The sequence below is a fragment of the Heliconius melpomene genome, chromosome 14 (genome assembly GCF_056956725.1).
Source record: "Heliconius melpomene rosina isolate 202511_hmr_F chromosome 14, ASM5695672v1, whole genome shotgun sequence".
NCBI classification, from domain to species: domain Eukaryota; kingdom Metazoa; phylum Arthropoda; class Insecta; order Lepidoptera; family Nymphalidae; genus Heliconius; species Heliconius melpomene.
In genome coordinates, this window is record NC_140402.1 from 5389623 (window position 1) to 5402896 (window position 13274).

At 31.8% G+C, this 13274-nt stretch overlaps 1 protein-coding gene across 6 annotated transcripts in view; it reads left to right on the plus strand.

Annotated features, from left to right (window-relative positions):
- Positions 1-488: 488 nt before the first annotated feature.
- The window catches only part of Dscam4 (Down syndrome cell adhesion molecule 4), a 180072-nt gene continuing 167286 nt past the window's right edge, over positions 489-13274 (plus strand). For 5 of the 6 annotated variants that reach the window (XM_085197069.1, XM_085197072.1, XM_085197073.1 and 2 more), the window contains exon 1: positions 489-718. The gene's annotated coding sequence lies outside the window, so the exon portion shown is untranslated. The remainder of the gene's footprint in view (positions 719-13274) is intronic. The other variant, XM_085197071.1, reaches the window with a different exon arrangement.

Sequence of the window (13274 nt, forward strand, 5' to 3'; positions counted from 1 at the left end):
CCTACTGCAAAAGACAGCAAAGGTGTATTTTGAGTAACATAGATATCATTAGCATATTACTAATTTTATGTATATTACATTGTTTTTTAACTTCAAGCTGTATTTTGCATATAGGTCAGAGACAGAGGGAATCTAGTGTTAAAACACTTTCTAACGAATTTTTGAGGCATTGCGTGTTAAGTGGCGGAACTTAACGCCGCCCTTTATTTTGTTACCGGACAAGTAAATGAAAATATTAAATAATTCATGCCCCCAAAGGAACCGAATCCACAGCCAATGCGTTTACAATCACTTTTTTAAAATTAGACCTATAAATATATTAACCAACATATTAAATACTAATAAAAAAAACAACCCCTCCCCCAACCAAAACAAGCACCAACCAACCCCAAAACAGTTAATGCCTAAAAGCGCATCTACGACGTATCACGGCTACGCGCGGGGCTGCGGGGTACGGAGCCACGCAGCCTCCCTTCCCAACAACGATTACTGATTAGTGAGGCGGCCTGAGCGGCGGGCCCCGCACGAGCTCGGCCGCCGCCATCCAACCACTTGCCGGGATACTCGCGCTTGCCGGGACACTCGCGCTTGCCGGGACACTCGTACACTGTTATCAATTGATTATCGCTAAAAACAGCTGTTTTCGTGCAAACATGTGCTATGTACAGTGCTTTTTGATTTGTGGTTGAAGTTCGTGAGGTGAAGCCGCGTGGCAGAGGTGAGTGACGTTCAGGACGTTGTCCTCTATACTTTTCATAGTATTTCCTAGTTGTAGATATAGATTTCTTGTAGAGACTGTAGGCTTTACATACTGTATGTATTCATTGAGCTTTTGGTTAGAACTGTACGCTAAATACATAGATCAATCTAATTAAGTTAAGTGTGGCTTAAATAACTCTTTTAGCGATCAAAATGGTCCTAATTGCAATATAAAACAATAAAAACCTTGGTTTTATATAAAAAAACATTGCTGAAGATTTTCTTTTACTATTTTTAAAATCATTTAATTTTGAGGTTATGTGGAAAGCAACAATGCTTAGCAAACGAGGTTGCGGATATTTTTGGAGGTTTCTACTATTAATAGGTGTTAATTAATGGACGATTTATATACGTATATTGTTAATTAATAAATCATAAGCTTTTGTCAATGTGATAATAATGACTCTACTGACAGAACTTTATATAGAACGAAAAACAAGAGTTCTATTTTGATCCAAGTACCTTGTTTAAATTAAATATATGTATATACAATGAATCTCAATACAAAGCAATTCGCGGGAAGAAAATATCAATAAATTAGTTATTATTATTGTTATATGTTTAGTATTTTATTTCACATTTCTTCTAGTAATATTTCAACTAGAGGGTGCGTATAAAATAAGCTATATTGCTATAGATCCCACGGCATTACACTATGAATTTACATAAAAATCTTTTATTTCTCTCGCCTCGGAATATTCTTTGTTTCGAAATCCCTGTAGAAATATGATATGAATGTTGTAAAGACGACCTCTTTTCAATGCTACGTTATTAAAACAAGATTATTATATATAAATAATAGTATGATATTTGTTATTTAAAAGAAAAATACTTTCCAATACATATATTACATTTTCTATATTATTTATAGTTTATGACCTCAACAGTTTATTAATAACTATCTGAAAATATATATAATATGTATGAGAAGATAAACAATTATTTATTAGCGGGTCGCTAGGATCCGCCCGCGGTTTCGCCTGCTTCTACCACATAATTGTTTATTTTCTCAATTGAATACCCTTCGTTTTCTAATAATATTATCATTTTAAAGACAATTTCCCTACATTGAACGTTGGGAAGTTAGAGCTTATTTAATAATTCATTCATTTTGCAATAATATTGCATGGAATTCTTTATGCTGACATAAATTTTATATTTATAAACCGATTGAAATAAAACAAACACAATATGTTAAGGAAAAATTGACTAAATTTCATAGGGAAAGCGGCATTTAAAGCTGTTAGTCATAAACGCATAGACAAACAGACAATGCGACAAGTAGATAAAAAAATTAAAAATCATTGTTTTTGATTCTATTACGTTAATAAATGTCTCCAATACTAAATTTTCTTATACATCATCCATGTATACATACAAATAAGGCCAGTCGTGGCAGGGGCACAAAGTGTGACTGTAAAACCGACTGGTAGTGGGTTCGATCCCCACTCGAGGAGATAAAATATTTATTTAAATCTATGTTTCCATTTCTTCGCTCTGATGTCGCGGCGTTGAGTTCTACTACTCAACACGCAATGCCCCCAGAATTCGGCAGAAAGTGAGAAACGGAGTATTTTAACGATAGGTTCCCTCCTACCCCGCTGTGTGCGGGATACAGCGTGAAGCTGAACAAGACATATCACTTTATAAAGAAAAGCTAATTAAGAAAATGTTCTCGATGTAGGCCGTACTATCTTATCTTTATCTTTTAATGTAAAAGCTAGAATTTATGAATAGCAAACACTATTTATTATACATATTATGCATAAAATATAAGTGAAATTGAAATGAAGACTAATATTTCATATTGAAGATAAACAGCGTAGGCAGACTGTAAAAATATGGCCTCATAAACCTGAACGAGGTTTCGTTTTAAGTGTCTACAGATTTTCTTACACATAGTGGCCTTGTTCAATAAAATAACAACTATATAAAGATTGTTATTAATAGTTTTGTTTTGAAAAAAGCTGTATTATTTTTTTATCTTATATTATATTTTTCTAGAGCAGAAAGTTCTAGAAGGCTAAATATTTAGGTTACAATGCCTACTTTCTTATACAATAAAGGGTTAAAAGATGGTGACGTATCTTTGTTGTAGCATCAAAGTTTGACTCACAATTTCTTTTGAATATATTAATTCAAATCTAAAATAGATTTATCTATGTATTTTATATTTCTTAACCAAAGAAATACCTTTGCAAATAATATTTAAAAAATCCTTAATGAGTTTGCATAAGCTAGAGATGTTCCAAATACATATTTTTAAAGGAGAATTAGTAACTTACACTAACTAGCACAAAAAAAACAAATAGGTTATTTAAACATTTTGATGCTATAGCTTATGAAAGAGTATCTTGACCTAAACAAGATTAAATCTGGCAGGTCAAATAAGAAAGTTTGGATTCGTGGCCTATATTCCTTTGCATCAAATTTTTTAGATGAAAAGGCATACAATTATCAAATATATGAATTAATACTTATAATAAAATCGTAAGAGGGTGTCTGTACTTGGAAGATATTTAAAAAAAATGTTATTGGGAACCTTAATTAACGTAATAGAACCCAAAACAATGATTTTTAATTTTTTTGTCTGTCTGTCTGTGCATTCGTTTTCGCTAATCTCAGAATCGGCTTAACCGATTTAGATGCAATATTCACTATTGGATTTTGGTTCATCATAGATTCATAAAAAGTTATGTCAATTTAAAGTACTTGGTTAGGTCGGTTGTACTTAAATACACTTAAATAAACATTTGTATAATTCGAGCGGGCGTAGCCGCACGGGCCCACTGGTCGAATAAATGAACGAAATTTTGTAATTTACTTCGATCATAAGTAGGTTACCTTGTTGAGAAAGTTTTCAGTAATCCCCTAATAGCTGACAAATCCTAAAATAGTAGTGGGAAGACGATAAAGGAACCCTTTTAACGTCTACCCACACTTAACTAACTTATGGAGTTTGAGATAATTCGATTTTATGATAATGTACTAACAATATAAATAGTGATGAAATTTCTATTATTCAGTACTATATCTAAAGTTTTTCCACTCGGTGGTCAATAATTATCATCTCATAGACTCTCTGTTTCTTTATTATATTTTTTTGTTATTTGTCAAAGATACGTATAACGAATTATTACGTTGTTAACGTGGGTTCATACTCCACGAGACGAGAATTGCGACTGTAAAAGCGACAGTTTATGGGTTCGATTCCCACTTGAGAAATCCTTTCCTCTTAATCCCTTCTAGGTCTGGGATATAGCGTAAAGCTTTAAAAGCTCCGCTGATCCTCTGAGATATTCTTATAAAGGCAGAATTGGTGTTTCTCCAGATAATTGACAAGCTAAGTGAAAAAAGTGTAAAAAATATATATTAGGTAAATTTATATAAATAGTAAATCAAAAAATGTTATTTCGGTAAAGTAACCACCTGAACTATAAGAATAAAATATCATATATATTCTATAATGGAAATAAAAACGAACATTTGGTTCATCTTTTGCCATTGCTTCCAACTTAATTCAATGCTTTACGAAACACGATAAGAGTTCAACCGCTCTTAACGACGCTTATGGAATATAAGCTGCCTTATCAACTAAATAAAAATAGGTACCAAACATTATTATACAGTATCATTATAGTATACTAGTAGTGGGACCATGGAGTTTTAAGCGTGATGGGTGTCGGTTCGATTCCTACTCGAAGTAATTCATTCTTTTTTAATTTCTTTCATTTTCTAGTAAACCAAAATGTATGGGAATGAATTTCATCAGTTAATACTCGATGTCTCGAATTCGGTGATAAGTGAAAACGACCTGTCTGTATGCGACATTTAGAAGATACAGTGTGAAGTTAAAAAATAATATTGGTCATATTTCACAAATATTTAGTAAAGTATATTTTTTTCAGCTTCACGCTGTGTACTTCAAATAGCAGGGTAGGCAAGGTTAGGAGAAGCCTAGTGTTAAAACACTCCGTCACACTTTTCGCTCAATTTTTCGAGACATTGCGTGTTGAACGACGGACCATTTTTACTTTATTGCCAGTACGATGAAATAAAAATAGTAATACATAATATTTTTTTCCTCAAAGTGGAAATCGAACCTACAACCATCGCTTTACAATCACACTCTAGTGCCCTGCACTATGACAGCCTCAATAATAAACATTTAATTCCTTAATTAAGTAAAGCTTTTCCTAGAGAAACCCATCCTGTGGTGCTATAAGGTTACCACGTCGTCGTACAACTATGGCCCAATTAACTTTTAATATATACTCGTATATATATATATATATATATATATATATATATGTGATACGAAATTAATTTCTTATTATTTAATAAATATTATTAGTGAAGCAATTGCGATTATTAAAAGATATTTCTTTAAGACTAAATAAGGTTTATATAAAAGAATCTAAATATTCTTGTACATTAACATTTAATATAGAAATCTTTATTTTTAACCACCGACTAAAAAAGGTATGTTATAAGTTTGACATGTCTGTCTGTGGCACGGCAACTCCTGAATTGGTGAACCGATTTGAATGTGGTTTTATTTAATGGAAAACGTTAATTACGATTGTTAGCTATCTATTATGGAAATTGGATTAACACTTTGAGAGCTATAAGTACTTTGCTAAGATGAGGTAGTGACATTTTAGGGCGGAAGTTTTCTTAAAGATTAAATTTTTTATCATGACACTCAAAGTGTGACTGTAAACTCGACTGGTTGTGGGTTCGATCCCCATTCGTGGAAATGAAATCTTTATTTGCATTAATATTTCCATTTCTTCGCTCTGGTGTCGAGGCGAAACGGAGCCTCTCGGAGAATTCGGCAGAAAGTGGAGAGCGTAGTGTCTTACCACTATGTTCCCTGAGCGTGAAGCGTGAAGCTGATTTTATGTATTTAGTCAATTCGAATAGTAGGCGTTAGGCGGGGAGAAATATTCACATATCGTTTCTAAACTGATAAAGCAAAAAAAAAACCAAACTTTTTCAGTTAATATAGCAATTTTTTATTGACGTACAAATTTATATTAAGTTTTCATAAACGTTCAAATATATATATATGTGTTAATATTTTCTTTAATCTTCGAGCAGAAGCGAAATGAAAGAGTTCGCCAGATGGAAATATGTATTTTCACAGCTGAAATTATTTTTGAGAAATTTAGATTGGTTCTGATTTGAGAAATAATAAAATATTTATTCATTTTGCTATGATTGTGGAAGCTTCGAAACATTTGGTTATTACGTATATATAAATTTATTTCAATAGAAGCTTTTATTTTACTTTTTGTCTGTGCGTTTGTTGACGCTAATCTCCGAAGCGGCTTAACCGATATAGATGCTGTTTTCACTATTGGATTCTGGAAACATATAGGGTTATTTTATTACAATCGGTTTATAAATAAAAAAGTTATATCAATTTAAAGTACTTAGTTCCACAAATTTGCTAATTGCCGTAACAGTTATTTTATACAACAGTTTTACTGAGTTGGCTGAATCTTTAGTTTTCAATTTCTTTATTAATATTTCTATTTCAAGCGGGCGTAGCCCCGCACGGGCCGTCTAGTTTAAAAATATAAGCATATACTCTCCCTTCAATCGTCAATGTTTCAATCGGATTAAATTGTCCATCGCCAGTACAATTGAACTTAGTGATCTGTGGTCGTTGGTATTTGAAGCTGGAATACTGAACTGAATTGTGGTTTTACACTGCTGTCTTTGTTCAACTGGCTGCCTCCATTTATAATATTATTATTAAACTTAGTTTCGTCAAATATCAAATATTATTTCATTTAACTGACATAACTTAACTTAAGACGAATTGATTTTAGTGTAAGATTTTCATTATATTTGTTATTTTTCAATATTCATAGACAAATAATAAATATATACTTTCTACACACAGTATATTATACAGCGTGCACCACGTTGCAGCTTTTAAAAAGAATAAAATGCCATAAACAAATTTATGTTACAATATAAGTTAATGAGTTAACATATTTTTTGCAAAATGCTTGTCATTTTACATATATATACATGTCGGACGGAAATATTTATTTATTTAAATTGAAATTAAATATTTATTAAAATTTATATTTTTATTTTCCGCTCTGGTGTCGAGGCAAAGCACGGCGTTGAGTGCCGCCACTCAACACGCAATGCCTCCTGAATTCGGCGGAAAGTGGGGAACGGAGTGTCTCAACACGAGGTTCCCGTTTTAACAATTAAAAATTTATGATAATAATATGATATAGGTAAGGTATAACGTCATACCTCATATGTCATTCTGTCCGTCATCCATTAAATGTTGACTACAATAAGGGTATATATAATTCATTATTAAACCAAACAATGGTTCCAATAAATAAGGGCCAGTATTAAAATAAAATAACCGCTAAATAATGAAGGGAATTTAAATAGGAAAAGCGTCAACGAGCTTGTCAGGCGTCAGGCATCACGTTTCAAGATGGCGTCGGCGCCAACCACTTTGGCGGGAAACGTGACAGCTCCTGTTCGTTCGGAATTACGATATAAAAGATTCTATCTACTGTAAATAGTAAATAGTTGTATATGTTAAATAAGGTAAGTTAAGTTGATATAAACAGTTTAATCTTAAAATATTAGAAAAAAAGATCCTTGGAAATATTTTAATCAGTACAGTAGTTAAATAAAAAGTTTCATAGATTTGTATAACAGATAAAAACAAATATTATAAAAATGATAATAACTTCTTGTAAAAGTAACAATTTTTAAATTTATGCCTTCTGGCTGTTACCGTGAAAAAAAAAAGTATACGAATTAATACGCAAAATGAGGGTCGCGTTGGTGTAATTAGATTTTTACCGAGTTATAGCAACCAACGTCATATTTTACACTTCGATAAGTTAACATCAAAATTTATTGCATTTTCTATACGTTTTCGTTATATTAAATAACTTAAATTTAAACACTTATTACTTATTTTTTTTAATTATTATAAGATTCTTTAAAAGGACTTAAATAATATTGTTCTTTAATAAAATATTTGGCGCTTACGCATAAAAAAAAACAATTGGGTTACTGATAAATAACTATTGAAAATGTTATAATTTGAAATATATGTACTCATATGTAATTAAAAAAACAAAAGATTTTTTTTGTTTGTTTACTTATTTTATTCTCGAAGAGCAAATATTAATACGAAATAATAACTGCTCCAGTAACTCTCGTCCCTCTATCAATTGCTGTATACAAAAAGTGACTTAATGTAATAACAGATTTTTTAAAATTATTTATTTAAGTTAATTATTCTTTATGCATATATCCTTTTTATTAACACATATAAATAGTAAAAGTAGCGGTAAATTAATATTTACCAAATATCAAGATATATACCTGGTAAACTCCTTTCTCATGGTACTGGCTGTTTTAATAACTAATGTATTTCAATTCCCTCTGGCACGTACGTAATGGCTGACGATCGATCATCTCGTATATGGTATTTCGTTATGATTTGTTACTTAGGTACCTGTAAAAAAGTTCGTATTCATAATACTGATTTTGAAGTTTTGAAGGTTTTTGAATGTCCTATTATAGGTCCTATTATAGGTCCAAATTTATTTCTTCAAGATGTATTAAAAAATTAAATTAAATCAAATTGGCTTTACGACGTATCCCGCACAAGCAGGGTGCCTACCCTAGTGTTAAGACACTCCGTTCCCCACTTTTTGCCGAATTCTGGAGGCATTGCGTGTTGAGTGGCAGAACTCAACGCCGCGCTTTGCCTCGACACCAGAGCAGGAAATAGAAATATAAACGTAAATAAATATGTCGCATATTCGAGTGGGGATCGAACCCACAACCATCACATTACAGTCGCACCCTTGTGCCACTGCGCCACGCGACTTCACACTAGGTTACCTCTGCCCTCTGCCCACCCACCCTGCTGTATGCGGGATATAGCGTGAAGTTGATTTCATTTTAATTTTCAGTAAAAAAATTTAAGTAACGGCATTTAAACCCGCAATTCTCGATTTAATCACGAACGAACCAACGTATGGAGCGTATTGTAACATTTTAACAACATTTCGCAACTTTTAGTATAACTATCAATTAACAACGCAACACTTATTTTGTGTAAATTATTTCTGTTGAAATATTGTTTTGTCAGACTAGTAAAATGAAATGTTCAATTTTATTGTTTTCACACCAGTATGGAGATAGGTATTTGATGTTTTACACATATATAAAACAACAAAAAAAAGCAAAGTTAATTCAATTATTAATATTTTTATTTTTAATATTTATTAAAATCACTATTAACTATGAGAACAATGTAAAATATCCGTAATATGAAATAGTGATGTTGCTCACTACTGTTTCTGAAAGCCTGTACGAGTTCGAATCCAGATCTGGTAAATTATTAAGCTCGGTTTACAGATAAGAGAAAATAAATCAACTTCACATGTATCTTGCACACAACAGGATATGCCGAGGCAATCTAGTGCTAAGTCCTTAACCTTAACCTTGGAAGCATTGCGTGTTGAGTAGCGGAACTAAACGCCGGGTTGTTGTTTTTGTGCCAGAGCGAAGAAGTGAAAAAAATTATAAATAATAATTCATTTCCTCGAGTGAGGATCGAACCCTTAACCAGTCGTGTATAGTATAGTCCTAGGCTACTGGCCTCTTGGACTGATTGTCAAAATATAATTTTCAAATGTACCATATAACAAAACTACGATATATAATAATCTATACTGAAGAGCTAAATAATTTAGTGAAATTGGTTATTGTAAGACATTATTGCCTATGATAATATTTGAACAATATCCCCGGGCGTTTCCAACTATTCATTAATTATTTAAGACATTAATGGCAGTAAATGTCTCTAATTAAACAAGCTCTCATTATTTAGTATTATAGAACTTCAATAATATTAACCAATGCGCCTTTTGGTTCAATTTCAAAGGAAATCTCAAGCAAAAACCAAATTAATTATAAAGTATCGTTCTAAGACCTGTCAGGCAGTTGGCAAAAGTCGACTTATTTATTGTATTGTATTTTAGTCGTTCAAATGAAATGAACATTTAATTGGGTAAATATGAGGCCAGTCTGTAAGCGCGACAGGTTGTGAGTTCGATTCCTGCTCGAGGAAATATGTAATATTTTCATTTCTTCGTTCTGGTGTCGAGGCAAAGCGAGTGCTGAGTTCGCCCAGTCAACAACTCCACAATGTCTCCAGAATTCGACGGAAAGTAGGGAGCAGAGTGTATTAACACTAGGTTAGACTACATACGTGAAAAAGTGTAGTTAAGCGGAAATAAGTGAAGCTAAAAAAATTGAGAAGTAAGTGGTAAATGGTTGCTAAATGCAATAAATAATATTTTATTCTTTACATATAAATAATAAAATTCAGCTCTATGTTAAGAAAAATATTTATAAAATTTTATATTTTATTTTATGTATAAAAGACAAAGGTTTCTCTTCTCCTTCCTCTTCAAGTCGTCTTACGACATGAACACTTCGCTATTATGATTCAGATGTAGATTCATTTTATTTTTTTTTTAATTTTTAAGTAAATAAAATAAACACAAAGAAAGAGCCAGCATAATAGAATTTTCTTTTCCTCTGTTGCCTCTTAAAAGCTCTCACAAAGTACCGAAGTCTAATTTATAAAGTTGCGGAAAAACCACCATTCCCGTCCTCCAAACAACTTGAGCACAGAACAATGTAAAAACAAGTCCGATATTTGCTTTAATCTTATTTTTATATATTCGGAGACCGTCGCGTCGTGGGGTAGTCACACCATTGTGGACAAAAGCTGGCTGTAACGCGATGGTTGTGGATTCTATTCCCACTCGAGGGAATGAATTTTTTTTTTAATATTTTCATTATGGCTTTGGCTCCAAGGCAAAGCCTCGGAAAATTCGGCGCAAAGTGAGGAACAGAGTATTTTAAGATTACTATTGATTTTGATCCAGTATGTTTTTTATTCAGGGAATGCAATTGATATTCTCACCTCTATTCAAAAGTAAAAGTCAAAAGAAATTTTGGTTATATACTTCGTTCTCCATTTTCCATAGAAATCTCGACATATTGAGTGGTGGAACTAAACGCTGCACTTTGTGCTTTTACCGGAACAATAAAATGAAAATAGTAAATAATTCATGCTCCCGAATGGGAATCGAACCCACACTCATCGCTTTTAAAATGACACTGTATGCCACTGAGTCGAAAGTCTTTTAAATCTCAATGTAATTTATTATTATTTTTTCTACATGTACCAAAAAATGTCGAATAGGAAATATATTAAAAGATGACTAAGGAATATTGCCTTAACGTGTTCCACTCAATGTGTTCCGCTTGACAATAAGGTCATTTTAAAAAGCTTGTTCAGTGCTTACAAGTTAAAAGAAAACAAGGGAAAAAAGAAAATATTTGTAATCTCTAATTTTGAATTACTCATTTATGGTAATAAACGTTACGTACAATAAAAAAATAAAATTCAATTTTCTGCAATATTCATGGTAATATTAATATTGTTTGTTGAGTTTATTATGTTTGTTATTAAGTTTAAACAATAAATAGAAATTGTATAGTATTCGAAGCTTGTAGTAGTCATTTGAATTACATCCTCAAGTGAACGTTTCCTACAGTACTTGTCAGTTCCAAATGAAGCATTAGTTAGCGGAAATACATATCAAAGGATGAATAAGCGAAAATACACTGCTTTCTTAGTTGAATATACTCGACGTGCTTCGCCTCCCAACAAGCCAACTTTACACAACTTTCAACTTTTCTTTAAAGATTTTTTATTATGGAGAACTTTGAAATATTTATAGTTCTCTTCTCTTTAATATCTTTTGGATTTGTTAATTTTTTCCTTGCAAGAAAACTTTTTATGCTCGTTTGTTAGTATAATTATTAATAATTCTGAAAGTTAATGCTTTTTTCTATTCAAAGGACCGTTGTATCGATCATAATTTTTTTTTTTGTATTTTCATTTATTTTGCATATCCATATACGTACCTATATACATTTATCAATGGTTCTAACATGATATGATAATAAAACTTATTACATTATCAGCCCTAACAGAAAAATAATAATTATTACTAATAAAAAAAGATTAATCAAGACAATTGTTTGACATACTTTAAAATATTTTAATATACTTTTTTTGCTTATTATATAAAAGTACAAAAATACCAATCTAAATAATTGTAAATCACAAATAAAGACAATTGTCTAGACTCTAGGCTAAAATAGAACTCACATTCATGGTGTGCATCCAGACGTGATGCAACTTGAAGCATGAGCATCTCCGGATTTCTGATTTGGACTTGTCTAAAAAGAAAAAACACATATGGACATTTGAAAAAAGTATAAAAAAAGGAAATAAAATTGAAATAGTTTCCCATTCAAAACATTTGCTCGGTATCAGCACACATATATGTAATGCTAGTATTTGTTTTCAGCTATCGCCCGCATTTACACGGTTGAGTGAATACGTAGCGGCGTTGCCGGCTGAATGTGCTCGCTAAAATAAACTAAATTATATTATGTAAATTGCTTGTGCATTTCGTTTTGTCATATTGTTTTTTATGGAATTATTTATTTTTTGTTCAGTGGTTTAAATTTTAATTTTGTGCTATTAGGTGCAGTCGGACACAGGTTAGGCTTTGTGGATTGTAATTGCATTCGCATCCTTATAATTTTTTTGTCGATCTATTTAAACTTCATATAAATACTCGTAAGATATATCTTGCATGTGAATGTTAAAGGATAGCTCGTTTCTACGTAACCTATAATTACCTAAGTTTCTGTGAAAGTCGTTGTAAGTTTAAATCGCCAGATAAGACTAAATTGTTTAAACAAAAAATCATTTAAAAAAAATCCAAGAACACTCCAATAAAGGTTACCAGCAAAAAAATGAGAACGTACGAAAAATAATTTAGAAATCATCAGTTAAGAGTTCACTGCAGTGAATTCAAAATCCTCGAAATTTCAATCTCCAGATGGAAAAGTGTAATATCAATAATCCTTCAAGCATTGGTAGTACAAACATTCTATTCACAAGAGATAACCATCTGTAAAGGAATGCCGCGTCCCTCGCGTTTCTTTTACCATCAGAACAAACGAGGTAGGGGTCGATATAGTTGGGGGTTCTCGATAAATTGGTCGAATTCTAACCCTCAAATGGGTTAATCGGTTAGAGTCGTCGGTGGCAGGTGCAGCTGACGGGCTGAATTACGATATTACCGCTGTAATAGGCACGATACGAATATAAAAAGCAGCTGACGAAAACTTGTACATTTTTCGTTTTATTTTCTCATTTCAAATTGTTGTTGGATTAATATGGTTTTTAATTGCTTTTCTGGACGGGATTGTCAATTTTAGTTCTTCTTAGAATCTTTTAAATAAGTTTTTATTAATAAATAGATGAGAAATAGAAAACGACCTATTTTTACTAGATTATATACTGTATAATTTTATGCATATTATTTTATATAAGAGGCCGAGGCTGT